This window comes from Piliocolobus tephrosceles, chromosome 3 (assembly GCF_002776525.5).
Source record: "Piliocolobus tephrosceles isolate RC106 chromosome 3, ASM277652v3, whole genome shotgun sequence".
Lineage (NCBI taxonomy): Eukaryota > Metazoa > Chordata > Mammalia > Primates > Cercopithecidae > Piliocolobus > Piliocolobus tephrosceles.
Window position 1 is genome coordinate 77,100,854 of NC_045436.1, and position 7,766 is coordinate 77,108,619.

The window sequence follows — 7,766 nt, forward strand, 5'->3', positions numbered from 1 at the left end:
ATCATTTTTTCATTTTAAGTTCAGATTTTCATGTATTCATATCAGCATGCCCTTTGCTAGGTGTTACTTAGATATTATATGTTTTTTTATTTATTTCTTCTAAGAAAATAAAATACAATGGGATACATGTGCAGAATGTGCAGGTTTGTTACATAGGTATACACGCGCCATGGTGGTTTGCTGCACCTATTGACTTGTCCTCTAAGTTCCCTCCCCTCACCCTTATCCCACAACTGGTCCTGGTATGTGCTGTTCCCCTCTCTGTGTACATGTGTTCTCAGTGTTCAACTACCACTTATCCACTTATGAGTGACAACATGTGGTATTTGGTTTTCTGTTTCTGTGTTAGTTTGCTGACGATGATGGCTTCCAGTTTCACCCATGTCCCTGGTGATACACACAATATCAGATTGTGTATATGAACATGATTTCATTCATTTTGTAGCTCCATAATATTCCATGATATATATATATATATATATATATATATATATATATACAACATTCTCTTTATCCAGTCTATCACTGATGGGCATTTGGGTTGGTTCCACAAATTTGCTATTGTAGATAGTGCTTCAATAAACATACATGTGTATGTGTCCTTATAGTAGAATGATTTATATTCCTTTGGGTATATACCCAGTAAGGGGATTGCTGGACCAAATGGTATTTCTGGTTCCAGATACTTGAGGAATCACCACACTGTCTTCTTCTACAATGGCTGAACTAATTTACATTCCCACCAACAGTGTAAAAGTGTTCCTATTTCTCCACAGTCTCTCCAGCATCTATTGTTTCCTGACTTTTTAATAGTCACCATTCTGACTGGCATGAGATGGTATCTCATTGTGGTTTTGATTTGCATTTCTCTGATCATCAGTGATGTTGAGGATTTTTCCCATTTGTTGACTGCATAAATGTCTTCTTTGAGAAATGTCTGCTCATATCCTTTGCCCACTTTTTGATGGGGTTGTTGGTCTTTTTCTTGTAAATATGCTTAATTTCCTTGTAAATTCTGAATTTTAGATCTTTTTAAAATAGGTACATTGCAAAAATTTTCTCCCATTCTGTAGATTGCCTGTTCACTCTGATGATAATTTCTTTTGCCATACAGAGGCTCTTTAGTTTAATTAGATTCCATTTGTCATGAAGTCTTTGTCTTTTTGTCATGAAGTCTTTACCCATGCCTGTGTTCTGAATGGTATTACCTAGGTTATCTTCTAGAGTTTTTATGGTTTTGGGTTTTACATATAAGTCATTAATTCGTCTAAGTTAATTTTCATATAAGTGAAAGGAAGGGGTCCAATTTTAGCTTTCTGCATATGGCTAGCCAGTTTTCCCAGCACCATTTACTGAACAGGAGATCCTTTCCCCATTGCTTGTTTTTGTGAGATTTGTCGAAGATCAGATGGTTGTAGATGTGCGTTGTTATTTCTGAGGTATCTTTTCTGCTCCATTGTTCTATATGTCTGTTTTGGTACAAATACCATGCTGTTTTGATTACTGTAGCCTTGCAGTATAGTTTGAAGTCAGGTTGCGTGATGCCTCCAGCTTTGTTCTTTTTGCTTAGGATTGTCTTGGCTATGTAGGCTTTTTTTTGGTTCCATATGAATTTTAGTTTTTTCTAATTCTGTGAAGAATGTCAATGGTAGATTGATGGATATAGCATTGAATCTACACATTACTTTGAGCAGTATAGCCATTTTCACAAAACTGATTATTCCTAACAACGAGGATGGAATGTTTTCCCACTTGTTTGTTTCTCTCTTATTTCCTTGAGAAGTGGTTTGTAGTTATCCTTGAATAGGTCCTTCACCTCTCTTGTTAGCTGTATTCCTAGGTATTTTATTCTCTTTGTAGTAATTGTGAATGGCAGTTCATTCATGATTTGGCTCTCTGCTTGCGTATTGTTGGTGTAAAGGAATGCTTGTGTTTTTTTGTTTGTTTTTTTTGTTTTGTTTTGTTTTGTTTTGAGACGGAGTCTCGCTCTGTCGCCCAGGCTGGAGTGCAGTGGCCAGATCTCAGCTCACTGCAATTGCTTGTGATTTTTCATATTGTTTTTTTATCCTGATACTTTGCTGAAGTTGCTTATCAGTTCAAGAAGTTTTTGGGCTGAGATGATCAGGTTTTCTAAATATAAAATCATGTCATCTGCAAAAAGAGACAATTTGAATTTCTTTCTTCCTCTTTAAATACCCTTTGTTTCTTTTTCTTACCTGGTTGCCCTAGCCAGAACTTCCAATACTATGTTAAATAGGAGTGATGAGAGAGGGCATCCTTGTCTTGTGCTGGTTTTCAAAGGGAATGCTTCCAGCTTTTGCCCATTCAATATGATATTGGCTGTGGACTTGTCATAAATAGTTATTATTTGTGATATGTTCCATCAATACCTAGTTTATTGAGAGTTTTTAACATGAAGCACTGTTGAATTTTGTTGAAGGCCTTTTCTGTATCTATTGAGATAACCGTGTGGTTTTTGTCATTGGTTCTATTCATGTGATGGGTTGCATATATTGATTTGCATATGTTGAACCAGCCTTGTATCCCAGGAATGAAGCTCATTGATCATGTCGGATACGTTTTTTGATGTGCTGCTGGATTCTGTGTACCAGTATTTTATTGAGGGTTTTCAGATTGATTTTCATCAGGGATGTTGGCCTGAAGTTTTCTTTTTTTGTTGTGTCTCCTCCCAATTTTGGCATCAGGATAATGCTGATTCTTTTTATCCTAATACTCTTTATCTTCAACTATGAACTAGCTTTCCCTTCTGCATCAAACTAATGAAAAATACAAAGGGAAGGAAAGCAACAAATCAAAAATGTTTTGATAATATGAACATGAATTTAAAGTATTTCTATGCATTTGTAATAATATAATCTTTTGAATCACTGAGTTCTGTAGTTTGATAAAATTTGGAGAAAATCATCCTTCTTACCAGAGACCTCTGTTTTTAACAAACACATTTTTTTCATGATTATCCTTTTGTTTCGAGGGTGCCTTAGAAATAGTTGTATATGAATGAATACACATAAAATAAAAGTTTTATATGAACAAATACATACAAAAATTATAAGAACTAAATATGTGCATACATATGCCTGTACATGCCATGACTTTATCTCTCTCTCTTTCTCTCTCTCTCTCTCTATATATATATATACACACACACACACATACACACACATACACACACACATAAAATTATATAATACATTGACCACTGGAAGCCAACTAAAAAACTGACAGATTAATTTGCTAAAATTGGTAAACATAAAATTCTATCAGGGAGAAAATCTTTTCCTCTGCCTAAATAGGTTCTTTAATTGAGAGTCTGTGAATTAAATGTATGAAAGACAGATTGGCAAGATAAAAGACAGATTTTAATTGTATATGTACCTAAGGCAATTCACAAAGAAACATGACTCAAAAAGACTGGTTAGAATTTGGGGCTTATAAACTTAATAAGTGAAGGGGACAGGGAGAAGACCACATATGAGGGAAAAACGACTTCATAGAAGTGAGGAAGGGAAAGAAAGGGCACACTTAGGGAAAACAAATGACTTTGGAAAGATAAATGGGCCCTTAGGAGAACGGAGAAGAGATATACGAGTTCTGTGGTAATTTCTGTTTAGGTGTGGTGCCAACTTCTTTTTGTCTTTGATGATAAGAGTCAATCTTTCCTGGTTGCTCTTTGGGAGGGGATTTATGACAATTGAATCTTTTGAGTTCTTTGGGGAGTCTCTGCTTTTAAACAGAGAAGGGATTTTGAGGACCTCTAATGCCTTCAATTCAAAATAATTTTTATGCCATAGTAAAATATTCTGGATTCCTTTAATCCAGAGAACAGAAAGATGGGTATAAAGTTTAACAGAAAAATAGAGACAACAGGACCCTCATTGGGTGCTGAGCACTCTGCATCTAAGGGAATAATCTAATTGTTTTGTGATCTCACTTTGTAACTGGGTGGCTACCATCTCTAGTGGAGCATTTAAGGATAAATAGGTTTCACCTCCAAGTTGTAACTTTGGGGCCAATGGGCTATCTGTGCTGTTCCTCACCTCCCTTATTTCTCTTTAGTTTTCAGAGGAAGAAGAAAAACAGGTTAAGTTAGTAAAAATCTTCTTTGTGTGACTTATTTTCTAATGAGCTTTGTGACTTAGAAAGAAAATCTGCAACTGATACAAAAAAAAAAGCTAAGGAACTTTAATTAGGACTTTGAAATCTAAACACAACAATATATCCCTGTGTGTGATTACAGACTCAGGAAGCATCCAGGGTGTCAGCAGTGAGCCCAGGAATATTAGGTCAGGAAGAGTGACTGAATACCAGGTGCTCACCTGAAGAGAGCTGCCTGTCCTTCTGGGCACTGCAGATGAAGGAACCTTCAGACATAGTGCCTGGCAGTCCTGCTGTGGGGAAGTGAAAAGAATGAGAAAGGAAAGGTTGTCTGCACAATCAGATCATTACCTTCCCTTCCTCACAGGCTAATTTTGATAACACTACCATCAAATATGCTTTGAAATTATCTGTACTAAACATACATGATGCAAATTGTAATCTGAGGTTTTTTCTATAAAAATATTAAAAACACATTTATCTTTCTTTCATGGACCATTGCTTTCTTGTTCTCTACATTTCTACTACAAATTCTGTGGTTGTAGCTCTATTCTTTTCTATTTTTTACTCACTTTGATATACAGATGAGAGGTTTTAAAAGCCTTCTCTTTTGCTGAATATAAAAACTGAAGTGTCTCTGAAATCCTTAGCAGAGCAAACTAGTCTATCACACACCATTACTTTCTACATTGTTTGTGATTACTGGGCTTGACTTTAACAAAAGGCTTCATTAAAAACCAAGGGCAAGATCCCACCTTTGTGAAAGAATCTATTAAACAAAACTAAACCCATGATATTTGGGGAGGAAAGAAAGAAAAAAACAAAGAAATAGCTGACCTATTTTTAGCATGCTGAATAAGCATCAGTACCTTCTATCAGGAGATTCTGAACAGTGGCGTTAGCAGAGACTTAATCCAAATATGAAGGCAATTTGAGTTAAACTGTCTGTATGCCTCACAGTCTTTCATTAATTAGTTATTATTATTACAATATTAGTAAATGTACAGTAAAATACATGTGTTTGTATATACGCATATGTACATGTATATAAGTATATGTGTGCGTGGTTAGGACAAACACAAGCACATGTACACACACACACACACACACACACTAAAACTACATTAAGTTGAGTCTAAAAAATGTGTGTCCTTTTTCAGGTGCTAAATGTGGGGTGTCAGGTACTCAGTGTCAACAAAATAAATATGATCTATTATGAGATTTACAGTTGTCCAGGATTTATAACCCTATTTTAAGTATTATCTCTATTTTGAATAAAGAAATAACTTCACAGAACCTATAACTACTCAAAATTATGCCAGAATGTAGTATCCAACATATCCAACAAGTTTCTATGCATTACCAATGAAACAGAACAGCAGTGACTAAAAGTTAACAGAATTAATCGAGGGTAGGGCATATCCCGGCTGTTACAAGTTATACAATTCTGATGACTGCTGTCTTCATCTGAGTCCTTTGCAGAAAACAAGATTTGCAAATGAGGGTATATAACACATAAATACAATTATTTGACTTCTGATCTATATTAGAAATAAGCATGTTTTTTTTTTTTGTTTGTTTTTCTTAAGTAAAACTTTTGGGTATTTTTGCACATTTATTTCTTTTTCATCAATCTCTTCTAAATATCCAATTTACATGTAGCCATCAAATAAACATAGTATAAGTGACTTTATAAGAAATAATCTTTGACCCAGTCACTTATGCCATCTAGCCCATGTCAGTGATTTGAATGCATGATTTTAGGTGACAAGAGATAAGTGAAAACTCTGAAACCCCAAGACAAAGCATCCTATTCACTCCATGTATGACGGTCCTTTTGTCATAATTGCCTTGCCAACATTTGGGGAAGAGGTACAAAATAGGACTACAATCCAATATTAGTATAAATATTCTTAGCTGCTACAGCATCTGTTGTAGAGACTGGTTAGAATCAGCAATCAGCACGATTGGTTTTGGGGAAACATCAAAACAGTCTTTGTCGTCTTTCTTTGGTTCCATATTAAAAGTGAAGTATTTTACTCAGCAATTTTTCTTCTAGTCCTGACATAATGGGACTCATGATGGGTGATGGACAGGTGGATGATTGAGTTGTTTTTGAGATAAGCACTGCTTAGTGGAAGAGTTATGGAGCATAGCAGCCAATAAAACCATCTACAACGACTAATGGATAGTGATGACAGAGCTATAAGCACAGCAGGGAACATTTTTAGCTCCCTTTCCTGTCATGGGGTGTAGTTTCCTCTGCATTAGCAAGGAGTGGGTCAACACCTGCAATATAATGCATTTTAAATTTCAAATGCGAGATCACCCTACACGAGAGAAAAATGCTGTATCAGATTCCACTTTCAGCTTTTTGGAGCCTTTGTTACTGTGTAACCATCTAACAAAACACATGGAGCTAGACATCACAGGAAGAAAATAACCCGAATTATGACAAATTCTTAACATCTGATAATCCCAACTTGTTTACATATTGGGAGAAAGTTTGGCAAAATGATCTAATCAAAACAACAGACAGAACAACAGTTCTTCCTCAGTCCCATCCACAGAAAAAACTGTTGAATGAAAACGCTTTATTTCTAACTGCTTATTTCAGTTTCATTTCTACTATTATCTTTCCAAGTTATTTCTGAAGAGAAGTGGAGAAAAATAATGGGGGTAGAAAGAAGTCCTGGCTTGAATGTAAGCTGGTAGTACTCTTGGCCAAAACTGGGAAACTTAAAGAGCAGAAAAACCTAGTTTTATGAGAAACTAAAAACTTCCTTAGAAAGAATTCAGACTTAGAGACACTAACCAACCCTTATTATTTGGAGGGCCACAGCAAAGAGAGCCACTTATTAAAACTGTCCCACTGGATATGTAGCTAAGTGGAATGTCTCATAAATAAAAACCAAATAGTCTGCTTTACTAAGCTCTTGACAAGACACAGGGAGACCAGAGTGGGACATAAGAGTTCTCTGGATTGGTTTTGTTTGTTGCCTCTTCATATAGATTTAAAATATTTTTCCAATCAGTGCCTATTTAACGGGAACAAGGAGAAGTAGATTTTCTTCTTTATGTTGTTTAATAAACAGGTTCACATGTTATTTCTTTTCATTGCCTGAGTCAGACCTGGTCTTTTGAAAATAGTTTGCAAACCATCTCCTTTTTCGATAGTTCTTGTCCTTCAGTACCGTTGTGATTTTCCAAAACTTCTTGAGAGCCATGTTAAGCCACTTACAATTGATATAATAAAAGATGAAAATTTTTTTTAGTATACAGCACCATACCATGCATTATTGTTTTCAGGTTTTCAGTTGACTGTGACCACTAGCTTTCAACTAAGGTGTGTGACCTTGCAAAATCAACAGAAATAAATCTGCGTTTACAAGGAGCTGTTGTTGCTGTTGCTGTATCTTGGTTCTGTTTGGTTTCATTTTAGCCTAGGGTCCAGTCCGTTTCACAGGGAGTAAACATCATCATTGATACCAGTAATGTTTTGTTTCTACTACATATGGCTGGCAGAGCTGGGCCCTAGCTGACACACTCTTTTCTCAAACGCTTCACCAGGACAAAAGTAGCACTGATTGGTACCTTCAATTTTAGACCAACATTTTAAGGGGAGACATTAAATAGTCCTCATATTTGCC